The 21,376-nt window shown below is 53.8% G+C and overlaps 1 protein-coding gene and 1 pseudogene across 21 annotated transcripts in view; both read right to left on the reverse strand.

Annotated features, from left to right (window-relative positions):
• Nucleotides 1–1,722, reverse strand: part of LOC146829284 (28S ribosomal RNA) — a 2,874-nt pseudogene extending 1,152 nt beyond the window's left edge.
• The window catches only part of MAP7D3 (MAP7 domain containing 3), a 1,121,308-nt gene that overhangs the window by 99,928 nt on the left and 1,000,004 nt on the right, over nucleotides 1–21,376 (reverse strand). The gene's annotated exons all lie outside the window — the stretch shown is intronic.

The raw sequence follows: 21,376 nt of genomic DNA on the forward strand, positions 1-21,376 counted from the left end.
CGTGTTTCGTCTGTACTTAATAAGTACTATGACTTCCTCAAGGCTGTAGACATAAGATGTGTACACCATAAATATAATGAAGTACAATTAAAATCCAAAAACAAAAAATTCCATATTAGTAAAAACTACCAATCTTATATAAATGTAAAATAGGGATCTCACCAATAGTAAAAATCACCAAAAAGAAAACAAGTGCTCCCAAAAGAAACTATATAAAACCATATTATGTCACACCCAAATAAACAGTGAGCAGAAAAAACTCAAATACAGAAAAAGAATGTTAACAGAGTCATGAGAGACAGTGCTCTTATAGAGAAGAACCACGACAATCAAAGTGATGTGAGTATGAAAATAAAGCTCCTAGGATAGAAAGCGCATGACAGGTGAGCATATAATAAGACCCAACTAATAACTGACTGGTCGGGATTCACACAAACAGTAAATAGTAACGGAGATAGAATATCTAACCAATGAGAAATCTTCACAACAACTAGGCCAAAGTCACATCAAAACTAAACAAGAAAAATGTAGAGAAAACATATTGTACAATTGTGTTGTGGCCCAAAAATAAAAGCACGTAGAAGGGGTGGATTGAAACTCATAGGATATCGCCTCTGGGAGGTTTCAACAACATAACATGCAGTAAGGGGAAAGGTACTGATATCCTTATAATTTAGAGCAACCCCATCGATAGAAAAACTGACATGATATGTATAATAAAATAGAGCATGTGACAAAATCTGTATACAGCAAGCATTTGATATCAACAGTCAATATATGAGTAAATGAACAATATCTAACAGAGCTCACGGCAATGTCTGCGCTATAAATCACCAAGCCATGACCTAACATCGGTATGTAAGTTCTACCGGTATATGCTCTAGAGATACTTAAAAAGAAAATATACTAATGTAGAATCCACACAATATCAGGGCATGATATAGCAAGGGCTACCAAATGAGATCTACTGTAGAACCATACTAATGGAACAGTAGCTCGCACATAAAATAGCGTGAATGTAAAGCTATTCATAAAGAGCATTCGATAGTATAATACTAAAATTATTCAAGAGAGATCACTATTGAGCATATACCGGTAGAACTTACATACCGATGTTAGGTCATGCTTGGTGATTTATATCGCAGACATTGCCGTTTCTGGGGTCTGATAAGCGTCGGCATCGGGCGCCTTAACCCGGCATTTGGTTCATCCCGCAACGCCAGCTCTGCTTCCCAAAAGTGGCCCACTAGGCACTCGCATTCCATGCCCAGCTCCACGCCAGCGAGCCGGGCGTCTTACCCATTTAAAGTTTGAGAATAGGTTGAGATCATTTCAGCCCCAAGACCTCTAATCATTCGCTTTACCAGATAAAACTGGGGGCTCCAAGCGCCAGCTATCCTGAGGGAAACTTCAGAGGGAACCAGCTACTAGATGGTTCGATTAGTCTTTCGCCCCCTATACCCAGGTCAGAAGACAGATTTGCACTTCAGGACCGCTACGGACCTCCACCAGAGTTTCCTCTGGCTTCGCCCTGCCCAGGCATAGTTCACCATTTTTCGGGTCCTATCACGCACGCTCATGCTCCACCTCCCCGACGGAGCGGGCGAGACGGGCCGGTGGTACGCCCGCCGCTTGAAGCGCGGCGGGATCCCACCTCAGCCGGCCCTAAAACTTCATTGCGCCACAGGGCCTCCGACTCGCGCACGTGTTAGACTCCTTGGTCCGTGTTTCAAGACGGGTCGGGTGGGTAACCGACATCGCCGCAGACTCCTGGCGCCCGGCGTGGGCCTCCCCGCCCGGCGGCACGATGCGATCGGGGCGCACTGATAACAGTCCGCCCCAGTCGACAGTCAAGCCGGGAGCAGGGGGCCCAGTCCCCCCTTCAACCGCCCTGGCACGCCCCGAGGGGCGGGTGCCCAGGGGAGGGCGCGGAGGTGGTCTAATCTCCCTCGGCCCCGCGAACACGGTGAAGCTGCTGCCAGGGGGACCCTGGCTGGGCCTCAGGCACGGGGAGGACCACCGGAGCTCTCGGGCCCAGGGGGAGGACTGCCCAGGACCCGTGGAGCCCGTCCCAGGCACTTTGCCACGCCGCGGGCCGGAGGAGGGAGTCCTGGGCGCCTGGGAGGTGTTGCCCAGGCATAGCCCATCTGGTCCCCTGCAAAGAACCGCCAGCCCGGGAGGCATGTTCAGGCATACCCTGCCCCTACTAATCCGGAGGAAAGCCACCCCTCTTTCTGGAAACCCGGGCCGAGTGACGGAGGGGACCCTGTGCGCGAACGTGCCCAATCTCCTGGAGCCCTGGCTAGGATCCGGAAGGCTAATGAGCCCCCACTGGGACTTCCAGGGCAGCCTGTCCACCTGGTCGCCCCTTTGGAAAGCATTGAGTGTGACCAGATGGCCGAGGGGAGAGGTGCGACCAGATGGCCGGGACCGAAAGGACTCCCATCTGCCTGCCCCGAGCCTTCCCGGTAGGCCTCCCGCCTGCCCGCTCGGGGGCTCCGCTTCCCGGCGGCTCGGAGAACCCGGCTGGGCCCCAGGCACAGGGAGGCCCGCAGGAGCTCTCGGGCCCGCACGCCCGGGGGAGGACTGCCCGGTACCCATGGAGCCAGTCCCGGGCACTTTGCCACGCCGTGTGCCGGAGGAGGGAGCCCCCGGGCGCCTGGAAGGTGTTGTCCGGTCATAGCCCATCTGGTCCCCGGCAAAGAACCGCCAGCCCTGGAGGGGTGTTCCGGCACACCCTGCCCCTACTAATCCGAAGGAAGCCTACCCCCCTTTCTGGTAACCCGCAAGCTCCGAGTGACGGAGGGGACCCTAGGCGCGAACGCGCCCGACCACCTGGAGCCCTGGCTGGGATCCGGGAGGCAAATGAGCCCTCATCGGGACTTCCAGGCCGGCTCGGCCATCGGGTCGCCCCATTTGAAAGCATTGCGTGCGACCAGATGGCCGAGGGGAGAGGTGCGACCAGATGGCCGGGACCGAAAGGACTCCCATCTGCCTGCCCTGAGCCGAGCCTTCCCAGTAGGGCTCCCGCCTGCCCTTGCAGGGCTCGGGCTGCACGTCCTGGGGGGCTCGGGGACCCCGGCTGGGCCACAGGCACGGGAAGGACCGAGGCAGGGCCGCGGGAGCTCCCGGGGACCCGCACGCCCGGTGGAGGACTGCCCGGGACCCATGAAGCCCGTCCCGGGCACATTGCCATGCTGCGGGCCGGAGGAGGGAACCCCGAACGCCTGGGAGGTGTTGCCCGGGCATAGCCCATCTGGGCACCGGCAGAGAACCGCCAGCCCGGGAGGGGTCTCCCGGCATACCCTGCCCTTAGTAATCCGGAGGAAGGCTACCCCTCCTTCTGGCAACCCGTGCGTACCCCGAGACTGAGGGGACCCAAGGCGACATGCCCGACCTCCTGGAGCCCTGGCTGGGATCAGGGAGGCAAATTAGCCCTCATCGGGACTTCCAGGGAAGCCCGGTCATCTGGTCGCCCCATTGGAAAGCATTGCGCGCTACTATTCCAACACATTCCCTACTGGACTTGCTCTAGATGGCGCTCCAACATAAGGAATATAACAACACCTTTCCTACTGGACTTATGTAGGCCGGGAGCCGTCAGAAGCACTGAAGGAGATACAAGTTGTAAACATACTACAAATAGTATTTCTACATCAATATTTTCCTGTTTCCTTAAACAGCCAAGGTAATGATGGAGTTAGATTTCGCTAAAAGTGCATAACAATAAAATTATAAACATGTACAAAGAGTATCACCACATGTATATGTTATTATTAGTGGGAACTCTTATACATCCCCATAACTGCTGCAAAGCAATTATTGAGCCTTCAGCATTTAATAACCTGCCTGCTTTTGTGATACATTTTATGTAGGCTGCAATTGCTTGGGGAGATTTGCCACTCACACAAAAAAAGTAGTGCATTTCAGCATGACCCAATACCATGCTGCTTAAAAATTCTTCGCAACAAACCCTTGCATTCAGCTAACAGCATGGCGCAAATCGATAGAACGTGAATCAAGCTTTCTTCATGTAGATGACAAAAGTCTGCACTTAGTAGTAGAAGGTTTCGGCAACCATTTAGGAACACAGTTAATTGTTTGACACAGGCCACAAGTGGAGCAGCCAATTTTTATAAAAGGATCTAAGTAAGGTTGTTAGATATAGCTGTGGACAGAGCTGCTTATGGGAGTTAATGATAGTCCATGCATGTCTTCTTTTACTAAACTCCTCTTCGTCTTTGTTCCACGATAACCTCTTTGTCTGTTTAAGACAAATTTAAAAGAGGTGAGGTAGTGACAGATCCCATAATTAATTTCCATTCAAAGCAATGTGTACCTGCACAAAGGCCAGCTGTTTGTTTTTGTCAATAGGCAAATTCGAATTTCTTTCCATAGCAGGCAACGTAGTGTGGCTTGTTCTGAGAATCTTGATAGAGAAATGTACTTAAGTATGGAGCCTTTTTGTGCCAAACCTTGGTTGCTCAGGCCGAATTCCAGCCGAATCTGGGATGGCGCTACGTTCTGAGGTAGATGCAAAAGAAGGTGAAATACCTTACTTTGTGCGGAATTAATAAAGAACCCAAACCTTTCTGGAAAGGCTTCTGTCCCCAAACTAATTATTGGGATAAACTAGGTATTTATCTCTGTAAGGAGCGGTAGGAATGTTGGGCTTTGTAATTTACGATGTAATGATTGAAACGCTACAATCAAGGGGGCAATCTTTGGGTGCAGTGAGTTAAGCTGTAAATGATACGACAGACTGTCCTGTAGCCAGACGCCAAGGTATTTATAGGATGGGCTTCTCGAGACAGGTTGTACACCCAGTGACCAACTCCCTCTCTTTTTTTACCTTCCTGTCGAACACCACAACCTGAGTTTTTGTAAGGTTGTTGGTCATTTAATTTTCAGTACAGTAGGCATGAAGATTTTCTAGTAACCTCTATAGTCTAATCCAAGTCAAATTCATAAGGAATACATCATTGGAGTATTGTAGTGAAGACACTTAACAGTGCCCCAGGCTTGGAAGGTGTGAATTGGCTGCATCTAGGTATGAGCTTAGGTCAGCCAGAAAAAGATTAAAAAGGATTGGCACGGGAACACGCCCTTGCTTCAGGGCGCTCTTTATTGGTATTTTATTCAACATGCCTTTGTTCAAAACAGGTTTGACTCAAGCACGGCTATTTGAATAGAATAGATGGACGGCGTGTAATAGGATAGTTGGGATGTTCCAGCCAATGAATCTTTTCCATAGTAGGTTTTTGTTTACATGATCAAAAGCCCTAGAGAAATCCACAGAACAAGCATATAATAGTCGTCGTTTAGAAAGGCATTCGAAATAATCGCGCTAATAGCAACCAGATGGTCTGTAGTGCTAGATTTTGCTCTGAATCCTGTTTGATTAAATGGGATTAAGTTTTCTCTTTCAGCCCAATCTTCCAATTCAGACAGTATCAGGCCTGCAAAGATTTGTGAATCTGTATCACCCTAGAGCAATCATACGATAGCTATCGGGGGAGTTATAGGCACCTTTCTTTAAAATTGGTTGAACGGGGGGCGTGGCTAGGCGCCGATGTGAATGGCCGCCTGATCCCGGAGCTCCGCCGGGACCGTAGATGTCCCATTGAAATCCGGACCTAATCCGCGCCGTGGGGAGCCCCCGTGGAACCCCCCCGGCTCCCCCTGACCAAGTGCCCGTAGGGGCGGCTCGGTGGCCCCAGGTGACGCCCACACGACCGGGGTGGGTGGCTGCGGAGGTCGACGGCGGCCGGACGCCCTGACTCCGGAACTCTGCAGCGGCTCCTGAGGATACGTGAGGCCCCGGCGAGGGCCTACGCGCTGACGCGCACAAAGCAGCGCGGTTGGTAAAAAGCGGCTGACGTCGCGGATCGGAGCCGGAAAGCATCGGCTGCACCGGAGCAGTTGTGGATCGCGACTGGGGCCGCGGCGGACTACTTCCCTGGCCGTGTGGAGGGCGCCATTTATCGACCGAAAGGGAGCGGAGGAAGGCCTGTAGCCGAGGGACGCCCTGCCCTGCCCTCCGGTGAGACTTCGGAGCGCGCCTTTGATTGCGCACCGCCTGGCTGTGAGGATAGACGGAAGCTCTACCCTTCCTCGGACCCGACTGGTGGCGACGGGGACCCTCTTCCCCCTGTCGCTCCCTGGCAGACTACCTTAAGCTCCAGCCTCTGGCCATCGACCCAATCCGTAGCCGGGGGCGCCTGGGCGCTGTGGAGGGGGCCCCTGGCTGTCCTTGAGAAGGAGCACGCCCGTGACTGGGGCTGCGGAGGAGCGGTCCCCGGGCAGAGGAGGGGACGCTAATTTGGGGCCACAGCCGAGCAGTAGGTTGTCTGCTGCCTGGGAGCGCCCGGCCCACACACCCGGTAAGGCCGCAGCCGCGACTGGAAATGCACACCGCCTGGCTGACCCGGAGCGAGACGGGGTACTGAGCGGATCCTGGGCCTCTCTGGTGGCGGCGGAGGTCTCCTTCCTCTTTTAATCCCGGGGCGCAAGCGGGGCCCAGGGGCTGTGACTGTGAGCGCTGATCGGACCGCGGGACGCCTCGGAGCTGCGGAGGGCGGTGCCGCCTGCGGCCCGCAGGGTGCCCGGCCCGCCATGCGACCCAAGAGCGGAGCCGCAACTCAGGCCAACAAGCTAGACCAATACACAGTAGTCAAGGCGCCACCTCCGGCGGAGAGGGCCCCGAAGGAAGACGCGGACCCCGCGGACCCTTCCCTGAAGTCCATCATGGCTGCGATTCAGACCCTGGGCACGAACTTGGAAACCAAGATGGATAAGATCACTATCGAAGTGGCCCTGCTACGAGCGGACCTCGGGAAAACTACTGACCGCTCCAAGACTAACGAAGTCGATATTAAGGCCCTACAGGACTCGGAGAAGCGACTTGAGGGACGGGTGAACGAACGAATACACCAGCACCGCCTTATGGCCCTGCGGCTCGATGATCAGGAAGGGAGGGCTCGGAGAAGTAATATCCGCGTCGTGGGTGTGGCGGAAGGCCTTGAAGGAGACAGTGTGGAGCTATTCCTGGAGGATCTGATCCTACGGCATCTTAAACCCAAGCGTCTCTCGAAACTCTTCACCATTGAGCGGGCGCACAGGGCCCCTATCCCACGACCCAAGCCTGGAGCCATGCCACGTACGATCATTGCCAAAATCCTGAATTTCCGGGACCGAGACGCAATACTGCAGGCGGCGAGACAGCACGGTGACCTGCGATATGAGGGGGCCACAATCCGATTCTTTCCCGACTTCACGCTCCAGGTCCAGCGGGAAAGGCGCTCCTTCCAAGGGGTTAAGTTGGCGCTCCGCGAGCGTGGGATCAAATACATGATGTTTTTCCCCGCCAAACTGAAGGTCATCACCGGTGGGAGATCCCTCCTTTTCACCACGCCGGATGCGGTGCAGGAGTGGCTGGATGGGGGAGAGGCGACGCAGGACTCCCGTGGTGGCGAATTACAGCGGCAAGAAGCGGACCAGCCCGTCATGGAATCGGCGTCAGGCCGGCCCGAGGGTGGTGCGCCGAGTCAGCGGTCCTGGCGTTCCAGGTCCAACAGTCCCCGCTGGGGCTCGTCCAGAGAAGGGACGCCGCGCTGAGGCCTTGAGTAATAGCGCTGAAGATACCAGACAGTATGTATACCTCACGTGCCTCTATTTTGAGACTTGTTAATAACTCTGGGGTGCCTTGGCCGCCTCACTGCCTACATGGGTGACTTCCCTCTATGGGTGACTCCGTAATAAGGGGGTTGCACGAACTGGGACACTACGGAAGGGCGACCACAGGGGTCTAGCCCACGAACTTCCCAAGTTGAGTTTCTCGGTGGGTTCACCGGGGGGGGGTGGGGCGACAGGCGCTCTGCTAATTGGGGTGGTGGGCAGTTCTAGACCCGCGGAGCAGGGGGCAGGGTGGGGGGAGTTGGGTTTGAGTGGGGGAGCTGGGAGGTTGGGGCCAGCCCCGGGAGGGAGGGAGTTCAACGTCAGACTTGTTGGGACTGTTGTTATATGTCTGATTTACTATTGGGGGGTGGGAATCAGGGAGGGGTGGGAGTTGGGGATCCTTTACGATCACGCACATTGCTATCACACGACGGTTGCCCGGGTGGTGGGACAAGACACCCTCTTACGACACGGCCATGACTAGACGGTGGGAAAAAAGCCTCAAGATTCTCAGCTGGAACGTCAACGGTCTAGGGGACAAACTCAAGCGTACTATAGTACTGCAGTTCCTTAAACGGCACCAGCCAGACGTGGTGCTTCTGCAGGAAACCCACCTGTTGGGGAATGTCTGTCACGCTCTAAATAGATATGGGTACACTCTAGTAGTGCACTCCGGTTTCACCACTGGATCGCGAGGAGTAGGTATACTCCTGCGCCGCTCCCTGCCTCTCCACGTAGACACCACCAAGACCGACCCGCAGGGCCGCTTCGCGGCAGTGTCGGGGCGCTGGGAGGGCCAGGCGCTCAATCTCCTTTCAGTCTATATCCCCCCAGGCCTACAGGCCCGGGCCTTCGAAGACCTGGGCTCACTCCTACTATCGCTACCCGATGGTCGGCTCGTTCTGGGAGGGGACCTGAATGCTGTGGCATCGGGAACACAAGACAGATTGCCACCTAGAGACCTGCCCCAGGGGCAACGGTGGCTGCCGGACTTCCTCGAGTCCTTCGGACTGACGGACGTCTGGCGCCTACTCCACCCCACTGACAGTAGCTTCAGTTTCTTCTCCGGCGCACACCACTCCTTCTCGCGGCTGGACTACGTCCTCACCCTGCTCACCCTGCTCCAACACGACATGGCGATCTTAGATCATTCACCGCTCCTTGCACAGATTATATTCGGGAATAGACGGGAGGGCTGCACTGCGCCCATTAATCCCTGGCACCTAAAACACGAGGTCACTAGTAAACACATATCCACCTCAATCTCGCGCTACTTTATGGAGAACGATGGGTCGGTCGCCTCCCCTGCCACCCTGTGGGAGGCGTTTAAGACTGTGGTGCGAGGCGAGGCTCTGTCGGCTATCGCGGCTCGGCGCCGGGAACGTAGCCAGCAGACCGTAGCGCTAGAGGAGCAACTCGGGGAACTTGAAAGGGAGGCACCGACCAGCGGCGACCGGGAACTCAGGCACGCGATGCAGCTAAAGGCGGCGGAGTACAGAGAGCTGGTGTCTCAGGAGGCCCAGACGGTGGCTCGTCATAGGATCGGCAGGATATATGACCAGGGCGATAAAGCCGGGAAACTTATCGCCTGGCTTGAGCGGAAACAACAAGCCAGCAGGGTGGTGCCGGAGTTGCGCACTGACTCGGGGAGAGTGCTCACGGAACCCCGGGAAATAGTACAACAGTTCGCGGACTACTACCGGCAGGTGTACAGGCGAGAGTCGGACAGGCCGGAGGAGGACTCCATGGACCTCCTCGCGGACATACGACTGCCTACTCTCTCGGACACGGATCGGGAGGCTCTTGACAGCCCGCTCACCGAGACTGAGCTCCAGCAGGCGATCGGTAACCTCCGTCCTGGTAAAGCGCTCGGACCGAACGGCATACCTATAGAGCTCTACAAACTCCAGCCAGACGTCACCAGTAGGCACCTCAAACTCATGTTCGATAGCTGTAAAACACAAGGGCGGCTGCCCCGGGACCAGCGGTTGGCGACCATAGTCGCGATTCCGAAAGAAGGTAAACCTAAAGACGCTTGCGCATCATACAGACCCATCTCGCTTCTAAACGCGGAACCTAAAATACTTGCCAAAACGCTGGCCAACCGGCTCAAGCCGGTGCTCTCGTCGCTAATACACCCTGACCAATCGGGATTCATGCCCCACCGCAACACGGCCCTCAATATCAGAAGATTGCATGGGGTGCTGGGGCAGTGCCACAGTCTGCAAGAGGACGCGGTGGTGGTCTCGTTGGATGCCACCATGGCCTTCGACACCCTAGAGTGGCCCTACATGTTCGCAGTTCTGCGCAAGTTGGGCTTTGGACCCCAGTTTATCGCTTGGGTGCGTCTACTCTACGCGGAACCCCTGGCGCAGGTGCTTGTAAATAATAAGGTGTCTGAAGTATTCAAGCTGGCCAGAGGAACTCGACAGGGCTGTCCCCTGTCCCCCCTCCTATTCGCCCTCTCCCTTGAACCGCTCGCGGCCTGGATAAGACAGGTGGCCACCGTGCAGGGCATAACATGGACGGAGGGATGGGAGGATAAGATATCTTTATATGCCGACGACATACTTCTTTACCTCTCAAAGCCGCGCGGGTCATTGATCGCGGCGCTGAATATATTGGACAGTTTCGGCCGCAATTCTGGCTTCCGAGTCAACTGGGCCAAATCGCATTTATACGTCCTCCGTGGGGACCCTCCCAGGCTCCCTGCCTCTTGCCCTATTCGGGTGGCAGAGGACGGGTTTAAATATCTCGGAGTGTATATTACCCTCGATAAAGCTCTGCTCTACGAACATAACCTCAAGCCGCCGCTCCTTCGGCTTCAACGGGAGGCGAAGTCCTGGCAGCATCTGCCCCTGTCATTGCTGGGCAGGGCAGCCCTATTTAAGATGCTCTCGCTCCCGCGGTTTCTATATGCGCTTCAAAATTACCCGCACCTGGTCCCAAACAGCTACTTTCTGGCAATCGAAGCGGCGCTCCGCGAACTCCTCTGGGCCGGGCAGCCACGAATCTCACTGGCCAAACTAACACTGGGGTGGTACGACGGCGGCATCGCTCTCCCCGACATTCGTAAGTACTACTGGGCGGCCCACCTAGCCGCAATCAACCAAGGGACTTACGGGGACGGGAATGACCCGGCTTACGGGATGGATAGATGGCTACTGCCCGGAGGCAATTACGAAATAGCGCTCTACTCCAGGCGGGGGGCGCGCACACTCACCGGCCCGACGCTGCACTCGGTACAGCTGTGGCACATCGCGCAGAAAAAGCTCGGATGGTCCGGAGTCCTCACGATGGCCACGCCACTATGGGCCTCGGACGCGTTGGGTAACCTGCGGCGCACCAAAGGATTCCGTGAGTGGGACCTTATCGGCATCTCTCAAATCAAAGATATGTGGGGACCCACCGGGGTCCGCACATTCGCCCAAATGCAGGAAGCCTACGAATTGGCAGATGCCGAACATTATAGATACTTGCAGGTGCGCCACTCATTGCAGGCAAATATCCCACCGGCGGTCAAGCTGCCGCCAGCCTCCCCGCTCGAGGATAGATTACTTGACGGGCTCCTCGCGGAACATGCCATATCCCTCACCTATAAAAAGCTTATTAACAACCCCCCAGACCTGCTCCTCCCCCTCAGAGACAAGTGGATCGCTGAAGGGCTGGAAATAGATGACGAGGAGTGGACGCACGCTTTGGCCTCTCCGCGTGAGGTCGCGATATCGGCCAGATTGCGGCTCATCCAATTGAAGATCCTGCACAGAGTTTATATATCTTGCACTAGATTGCATATGATGGGCAGGGCTGACACAACGCTATGTAGGAGGGGGTGCGGGGGTGTTGGAACCTTTTTCCACGTGCTGTGGGACTGCCCCAAGATTCAGAGGTACTGGAGGAGGGTGGTGCGGGAGATGGAAGAGGTGTGGGAGGTGGGGATACGCCCGGAGGCCAAGAGGTGCCTCCTCAACATATGGGAACCAACTGACCTGTCGCCAAAAGGGAGGATCTGGGTTACACTTGGGCAAATGATAGCAAAACGGAATATTGCCAGGCTCTGGGGTAGTGCTGTTCCACCGAAACTTTCCGACTGGGCCAGCGACATGGACTGGTGCATGCTGCACGAAAAGACAGTGTATGTGGCTAGGGGGTGCCCGCGCAAGTGGATCGAGGTATGGTCCAAGTGGAATGACTTTAGGGGAGGAATCTGCGAGCCTCCCTCCACTGTGCAGGATGATCCGGGAGACGTTTAGACCCGTCTCACCGCAACTTATGGAGCTGGAGAGGGGATGGAGAGCGCTGGCTCGCCAAGGGCGCATATAAAAACGTAGTGCTGATCGACGTTTCGGGGGGGGGGGGGGGGGGGGGGGGGGGGGGAGTCGGTAAATCCCTGCACTGTATACCTCCTGGCAATCTGCCTTCTGCCGTGATTGTTTGCTAAGTATGAGACGAATAACACTCTTTCTTACCTCACGGTACCTGTGCATTCCGTAACGCCGCCGTACCTCCGGGTTGACGGCATAGGGCTGTGTGATCAGATATTCATCCAAATGTGTTTTTCGCGGCCGGCCAGATGGGTTGTTGGCTCTTTGCTGTGTATCGTAAAAGCTCAATAAAGGTTTTCAAAATTGGAAAAAAAAAAAAAATTGGTTGAACGATAGACCCACACCATGATTCTGGGTAGCCTCTGCTGATAAACAAAAATTGAACAGCATATGGAAGCTGGCACTCTAAAAAGCACAATCCTCTTTAAATATAACAATTGGGAGTGTATTGGGCTGGGAGCACCGCTGCTTCTGCTTTTCTTGATCCTCCCTTCTATTTCTCTTCAACAGAAGGTTAAGGGTGGGAGAAGGATTAAGATCCTGGCTATCGTATAAGGAACCTATAGCGTATTAGCCATTCTTCTTGAGAGACATGATTTCCTGCTGAGCCCAATGAATCTCTATCGAGTTTATTACTGATCCGAGTGATTTTGTATTGTTTTTCTTGCAGGCTTGCACAATGTTGATCCAGTCCTGGTCAACTTGGGCCCTTTTAGCGCCCCAAACTGTTTTTTAATAAGCCCTTTGCAGCTCTCAAAATTTTGACGACTGAGTGCCACAGGATTCAAATGAAATTTAATAGCCCTCATTTCCTTTTCTACTGCCCTGCATTGGAGTTTGAGATTGCCTGGTTCAAACCTCACTGAGGGTTGGAGAGCGGTTATTCCACCTAACCCTTTGCAAATGGATGTTAGGATCTTGCATACCAATGGTTCTGTATACTTACGCCTTTGCATTAGAATTTTCAATCTTGATATCCTGTAAGAAATTATCACTCTCACCCCTAGCTGTTATGTTAAAGGGCAGGATTTTATGAAGAAGATGGAGAGATAAGAATGTATAATCCAAAACGGATTCTACATTGCAAGTTTTTGTTGTTGCAGTCATTGGAATGTCTCCTTGGCAGTGTCCATTTAATGCCCAGAGGCCAAGAGCCTCCAAGGTGCAGAGAGGTACATTGTCTAAATTATTGATAAAGCTTAATTTAAGAGAGTTGAATAGGAATACCCCAACGCAAATCTGTTCTTTTTAAATTGCCACCACTTCTTGAAAGGTTAGCCAAGTTCAAATTAAAGTCGCCAGTAATAATGCGAGGGATTACTCCATGCGAAATTTCTACATCCATAAAAAGATTTTCTGGTACCTTTATAGTCTGCCTCTTTTTTGAAGAACTGGAATTAATGTAAATGTTTAAAATTATAATTGGGCCTGTGGTGCTTCAAAGTTTCTGTATTATATCAAGTATGAATGATAATTAGAAGGTGGCTTAAATTACACGTTTTGTCAAGCAACACATAAATCGATAAGCTGCCTTTTGGGTGTCCATTTGTCTTGGCTTAATCTGCTGGAGTAGAAGATTCCACATAGCCTGCTAGAAGGAATTCCTGCTCATTCATGGTCTCTCACAAGCATGCAGCACCAAAACTGCTAGGACAGTTTTCTAGCTCAGGATCTGAATGGAGTTTTTTAATTTATGCTATATTCCATGATATTTCAGATGTAGACCGGAGTTCTTTATCTGGATGATTTTCATCTTACAAATTTATGGTGTGTGATTTCCATTCTCAGGAGAGTTGCTGTATTTGATGCTTTGAGGTTTAGAGTGTAGGGACTTTACGGGGCAAGTCAATTGGTTTTATTTTGATTAAGAGTAAAAGCTAACCAGTTTCAATCTGCTGTTTGGAGGATTGACAAACCAACAACAAAGATACTGCGATATATTTAGTGATATTATTACTGGGTCTGTTGATTGAGTGTAGTTGGTTCCGCATGCACCCATCCAATTCCTCAACAATGTGATGGACTTCCCCTATCCCATCCTACCCCGCTGAGTATCTTGCTCCAATAGATTTAATCAGTGATCCTAAATTAGTGGCACCATTGGATATTTCTCCTTGATCACATATGATATTATTCCACAGTCTGCGAAAACACTGTTTTGACATGAACACTTTGCAATTGTGGTTGATGACCAGGTTACTAATGTAACTTCATAAGGGTTTCCAGGCTTAAATGTAATGCTTCTATACTTGTATAAGACAAATGTCTCAAATCTTGTGTGCCGAGCAGTCTCAGAATATTTTATATCTGTTTAAAATATTGCTGCTATTGCGTGATTTGTACTGAGGTTGGAATATGGTTTTGATATTTTCCCTTGAGTTTGCCAGCATTTGAGAAGAGCTGAGATTTAGTAGAGACTTACTTTCAAAGGGATTTGATTGATCTAGTTGTTGCTGATAACTATTTGAGTCTGAGTATTGAAAAAAGAAGCTGCTTGTTTCACGTTGCTCAATAAACCTGGGGATTTTATTGCTGACACTTGGTGGATAGGGGCTTAATCGTAGTTTAAGAGGAAAAAGTCGACTTTATTGTTGTTAACCCCTTCCATGCCCATGACGGAACGGTTCCGTCATGAGCATCGGTTGCGCTGTGCTCATGACGGAACCGTTCCGTCATGGCCCCGCCCGCGCTCGAACCCTTCAGCACCGCGGGGGAATTCCCGCCGCGCTGAAGGGGTTAATGAAGGATGATCTGTATTATCAAACATTTGAGATTGTAACGATGCATGTGTAGATTGGCCCCATTTGAATCACAGGAAGGTATCATACCTGTCAGATATTTCCTATATTGAGGTGGAGTGTGCAATTCTTCAATATCCACTTGCTCTTGGCCAGCTAAAATAGTTGTGTTCTCTGAGTGCTCTATGTCAGCAGAGGCTAGTTGTGTTTGCTTGACTATAGGGAACAAATTGGCAGCTGTTTCTCTTCATTTCATAGCCTTCTCATTTTTCACCCTTCTTTAAAGAACAAGTTACTTACCTTCGGTAACGATGTATCTGTAAGAAACATTAGTTAGTTAGATTCCTCACGTTAGAATATCCCCAAGCGTCAGACTGGATCCGGAAGATTTTTCGTCAGCAATACCCCTTGCGCGTCGCTAGGCGTCGTCTGCGGCTCCGCGTCCGTCGTCGGCGTCGTGCGCCGGAATGACGTTGTCGGAGTACTTAGACGCCGCCCTCACGCGCTGACGTCAGTTCTTGTACATAGCTTTCCGCGCAGGGAACGCAGAGCCATGCAAAGACCGACACTGGTGCCAAAAAGAAAATCTAGGGGCCTGAAAAGGATAACTTTAACCCTAGATGTCAGTTCGCAGAACGGGGAGGATGGGTGGGTCGGTGAGGAATCTAACTAACTAATGTTTCTTACAGATACATCGTTACCAAAGGTAAGTAACTTGTTCATCTGAAAGAAACACGTTAGTTAGATTCCTCACCTTAGAATAGATACCCAAGCAATACCATCCCCGGTGGTGGGTCTGCGAACCAAGATCCCACCAGAAAGTCCTGGAGGACAGAACGGCCAAAGAAGCCATCCCTCCGGACTTGGCTGTCAAGGCAATAATGCCTGGCAAACGTGTGTAGCGAAGCCCACGTTGCCGCCTGACAGATGTCCTGCAAAGGGACACCCCGCCCCAGAGCAGTAGTAGCCACCATGGCCCGAGTAGAATGGGCGCGCAGCCCAACAGGAGGGTCCTTTTGTGCCAAGGAGTAACAAATTTTGATGCACAAAACGACCCACCGAGAGATGGTCTGTTTGTGCACAGCTTTCCCCTTCTTAGCACCCACGTATCCAACGAAAAGTTGGTCGTCCACCCGGAACTGCTTTGTGCGGTCCAGATAAAAGGAGAGCGCACGTTTTGGGTCCAGACGGTGGAGACTCTCTTCCTCTTTGGAAGGATGCGGAGGCGGAAAGAAGGTGGGCAAGGTGACAGACTGCCCAAGATGAAAGGGGGTCACCACTTTCGGAAGAAAGGAGGGACGAGGCCGAAGGACAACCTTGTCCGGATGAACAGAGAGAAAAGGAGGCTTTGATGATAAAGACTGGAGCTCACTCACCCGTCTAGCCGAGGTGATGGCTACCAGAAAAGCAGTCTTAAGCGTCAGCAGACGAAGAGGACAATTATGAAGAGGCTCAAAGGGAGCGCACATTAGAAATGTGAGAACAAGATTCAAGTCCCACTGAGGCATTACAAAAGAGACAGGAGGGAACGTGTGAGTAATGCCTTTTAGAAAGCGTGTAACTACAGGGGATTTGAAAAGAGAAGGCTGATCAGGAAGCCGCAAGAAGGCAGAGATGGCAGCAAGATAACCTTTCAAGGTGCCCAGGGCAGAGCCCTGCCGGGCCAAAGAAGGAAGAAAGAGGAGAACCTCAGAAAGAGGGGCGGAAAGGGGATCCAAAGCCTTTGCTGTGCACCATGCCACAAATTTGTTCCACCGGCAGGCGTATACCGTCTTTGTGGAGGAACGCCTGGCTGCCAGAATGATATCACAGACTTCAGGAGGCAAGTCAAATGGCATCAACTGCCGCCGCTCAATCTCCACGCATGGAGGTGGAGGCTGGACAGGTTCGGGTGTAGGACCGTCCCCTGCTGCTGCGACAGAAGATCCTCCCGAAGGGGCAGACGTATCGGAGGATCGGTCAACATACTGAGTAGCTCGGGATACCAGTACCTTCGTGCCCAATCCGGAGCCACCAAGATGACTTGGGCCCGGTCGTGCCTGATCTTCTTCAGCACTCTGGGCAGAAGTGGTATAGGCGGAAAGGCGTACAACAGACCGCAACTCCACTCGTGACGAAAAGCGTTGCCGAGCGAGTGCCGCCTTGGAAATTCCAACGCGCAGAACTGCTGGCATTGCGCGTTCTCTTCGGTGGCGAATAGATCTAACCAAGGCTCTCCCCACTGCTGAAAGAGACATTGCGCCACTTCGGAGTTCATACGCCATTCGTGATCCATCATGCACCGGCGGCTGAGTTCGTCTGCTCTGGCGTTCAGAGAGCCCGCCAGATGTTGAACCACCAGGGTGACGCCCTGGTGTTCCAGCCATGTCCAGAGGCGCAGAGCCTCCTGACAAAGGGTCCACGACCCCACCCCGCCCTGTTTGTTGCAATACCACATGGCGGTGGTGTTGTCCGTGAACACCTGCACGACACTTCCCCGGACAGAGGGAAGGAAGGCTTTCAGTGCAAGCCGGATCGCTCTCCACTCCAACAGGTTGATGTGGAGACGAGACTCCGCCGGAGACCAGAGGCCTCTGATCTCCGCCTCTCCCATATGGCCACCCCATCCCAGGAGGGACGCATCCGTCACTACGACATGCTCCGGTTGGGAAAGGGAGAGGCTCTTGCCTTTGACCCAATCGCGGTCCGTGAGCCACCACTGCAACTGCTGTGCAGTGCCCTCCGAGATCAAGACATTGTCTGACAGGTTGTCGTGATGCTGGGCCCACTGAAACTTCAGGTCCCACTGCAGAGCCCGCATGCGCCGCCTGGCGTGATGCACTAGTAGGATGCAGGAGGCCATCAGCCCCAGAAGCCGCAACACTAGCCTGACCGAAACCCAGGATAGAGGCCGAAAGATGGGAATCACGGCCTGAATATCCCGGACTGGCTGTTCCGGTGGATAGACCCGGAACTGCGCCGAATCGAGAACCGCTCCGATGAAGAGGAGCTTCTGAGAGGGACTCGGGTGTGACTTCGACACGTTGATGGAAAATCCCAGCAAATGCAGGAGATCCGCCGTAGTCTGGAGGTGGGAGACGACTGCCTGGGGCGAGCCCGCCTTCAACAACCAGTCGTCGAGATAGGGGAAGACTGGAACCCCTGATCTGCGCAGATGAGCTGCGACCACCGCCATCACTTTCGTGAACACCCGAGGGGCCCTGGTGAGGCCGAAGGAGAGCACAGTAAACTGAAAGTGCTCTTGACCCACCGTGAACCGCAGATAACGCCGGTGGGCCGGCAGGACGGGGATGTGGAAATATGCGTCCTGCAAGTCCAACGCCACCATCCAGTCTCCAGGGTCTAGGGCAGCTAGAACCTGAGCCAAAGTTAACATCTTGAACCTCTCCTTGCGGAGGAAGGCATTGACGTTCCGGAGGTCCAAGATAGGGCGTAGGCCCCCTTTGCCCTTCTTGGGAACCAGAAAGTAGTGGGAATAACAACCACGACCTACTTCTGGGCTCGGAACGCGCTCGACGGCTCCCTTGGCCAAGAGGGCCGAAACTTCCTCCTGGAGAAGATTCAAATGATCCCCCGAGATACGGTGGTGCTGCGGTGGCATGGCTGGAGGGGTCGTCTCGAAGGGGAGGGAGTAGCCCCTTCGGACGATTTGCAGCACCCACCTGTCCGATGTGATGGACCGCCAGTGGAGCAGGTGATGGCGAACTCTGCCGCCCACTGGTGTGGAATGGGCCTGAAAGCTCGGACTAGGAAGGCTTTGAGGCGGATGCTGCCGGGGTGGATGTGGGCTGACCGCGTCGTCCTCCAGAACCGCCTCGGCGTAAATCACGTCCGCGACCGCGCGCAGGTTGGTTCTGCGGCTGGTGGCTAGGCGCACGTGAGGAGGCACCCCTTCCTTGGCCACGAAAGGGGCGAAAGGCGGAAGTTTGCGACCGCGGGGCCGAGAGGCCCAAGGACTTGGCCGTAGCCCGGGAGTCCTTAAAGCGATTCAGCGCACTGTCCGCTTTCTCGCCGAAAAGGCGAGTGCCATCAAAGGGCATGTCCATGAGGGTGCTCTGGACATCGCCCGAAAAGGACGTGGACCGCAGCCAGGCGTGACGTCTAAGCGCCACTGAGGTAGAAAACGCCCTACCCAGCGAGTCCGTAGTGTCAAGCCCACATCGGATAGCATGTCGTGCTGCATCCCTCCCATCGGCCAGAGCCTGGGTAAGTCGTGTCTGGACCTCCTCCGGACACAGGGGCAGCACGTCCTCCACCGTATCCCACAGAGAGTGGGAATAACGGTCCAAGAGACAGGCGGTGTTCAAAGACCGCAGACCCAAACTAAGGGAGGAGAACAGCTTTTTGACGAACTGTTCCAGTCTCTTGGAATCCCGGTCCGGCGGAGCGGTCGGGGAAGGAGGATTGGGAGGTAGAGGCCTGGATAACCAGCCTCTCGGGGGTAGGGTGTTGGGACAGAAAACTGGAGTCGCCCGGAGCAGGGCGGTGGCGCCTGGCGACGTTCCTGTCCACAGGAGGAACTGTGGAGGGCTTGGACCAGGTGCCCTGCAGAACGTCAGTGAGGGCCTCATTGAATGGCAGCAGAGGCTCAGTGGAGCTTGCTGCAGACTGAAGCACCTCAGTGAGGACGTTTGTCCTCAAAGCCACGGCAGGTAGCTCGAGCCCAAGGGCTGCGGCCACCTTGCGCAGCACCACAGAGAAAGCAGCACCCTCCTCCGAAGCCACAGTCGGAGGAGAGATGAATCCAGTGTCTGGAGAGGTATCCAGACCACTGGCCTCCCCCAGTTCATCTGCCCAGTCCTGTGACAGTTGAGCCTGAGCGGCCATAGGATCCTCGGATCCCTCCCATTCGCCCCCATCATCCGATTCCTGGTATGCAGGAGGAAGGATCGGAGCCGGGCGATAGACAAAATGTGTCTCCAGCGGCGCCGAACGCGGCGTCCATCGACGCCGTAACGGCGCCGGGCCCGGAGCGTGGCTGAACTGGGGCTCGACGCCGAGCGGAGTCGGCACCGGTGTCGACGCCGGCGGAGGAGGCGTGACGAGGTCGACCGGCGTCGGCGGGGACTCGGGAACGGGTCCCTCGGGCGCTTGCGGCGTCGAGGCCGGAGCCATCGACGGCGCCGGGGCCGCCGGCAGGCAAGGTTGCCCAGTCAGGTCCGCGGGGCCCGAAGGCGTGCCAGTGGGCGTCGACGGCGGAGCCAGGTTCCTCATGGCTGAGAGGAAGGCACTGACTTCCGCCGGCGTCGCGTCAGTCCCAGGGACCGGCGGGTATGACTTGCGCGGCGCCTGCGGCGCCGCTGGAGCCGCGGGGGTGGAACCACCCTGACCCTCGGCCGAGTCGCGCGACCGGCGAGGGGAGTCCGAAGAGCGGTGTCGCCTCTTGGACTTCTTGGAGTGCTTCGACTTACCCGAAGACTTGGAGCCAGACGATCGATGATGACGTCGGCTGCGGCTCCGCGACCGATCCTTGGACCTCCTCCTGGACCGGGATCGAGAGGGGCGCGGAGCCGAGTGGCGAAGCTCGAGAAGCTTACGGGACCGCTCCCGTCTAGCCTTCGAGGTCAGGGCCTTGCAGTCCGAACACGACGCCGTGTCGTGGTCGAGGCCCAAGCAGTAAAGGCACCGGCGGTGATGGTCCGTAACCGACATCAAGCGGCTGCAGTCAGCACAGGCTTTAAAACCAGGCATCCTACCGGCACCGGAGTCGAGACAAGATCAAAAAGGATCGAAAAAAAGTTAGTCAAAAAGTGACTAAAGGGGTAGCTCTCCCGGATCTGCGCTTACTGGCGCGGAAAAAAGAAGAACTGACGTCAGCGCGCGAGGGCGGCGTCTAAGTACTCCGACGACGTCATTCCGGCGCACGACGATGACGACGGACGCGGAGCCGCAGACAACGCCTAGCGACGCGCAAGGGGTATTGCTGACGAAAAATCTTCCAGATCCAGTCTGACGCCTGGGGATATTCTAAGGTGAGGAATCTAACGAACGTGTTTCTTTCAGATATGTTGTTTACTTATTTTCTTCTATTTGCTTTTTGAAGGGGGATTGGCTTCCATAGAAGAGTTTGATGCTAAGCTTTTGTTTATAAGACACAATGGTTCAGCAGATGATATAGCTTTTAAGACTGGTACAGGCTTAATGGGGTTAGGTAATTCACACCCTCTGTAATCTGCTTGGCCCTGATTTTTATGCGCTTCAACTGCTATATAGATCTTTGGAGGTACTTGGGGCGTAGGTGGAATTGGTTGAGAAGGTGTTTGTTGTAGCAAACCTGTGGCTCAATAGATGGAGGAAGTCCAAGATGATTATTAGTAATATTGGGGAGGCAATGTGCCTTGATGGATCCAACTTACTCAGCCAGAATGGACAATACTAGGGAGTTCATGCAATTTTTCCACAATGGGGCTACAAGTACATTTCTGATTCTGACTGTGACTTTGGATATGAGTGAATGAAGGTTTAGAGAAAGCGGCAAGTAATTATTTTGTCAAATGCAAATTTGAAAGCGCGAGCCTATTGCGGCAGTAAATTGTGCTAAAGGCTCCAGCAAAGAAATGTGTATATCAAATTTATTTGATTAGAATTCAAGGGACTTCGATGTAGCGTCCACTGTCTAAAACAATCCAAATGTCA

Source organism: Triturus cristatus, chromosome 5_2 (assembly GCF_964204655.1).
Source record: "Triturus cristatus chromosome 5_2, aTriCri1.1, whole genome shotgun sequence".
NCBI lineage: Eukaryota > Metazoa > Chordata > Amphibia > Caudata > Salamandridae > Triturus > Triturus cristatus.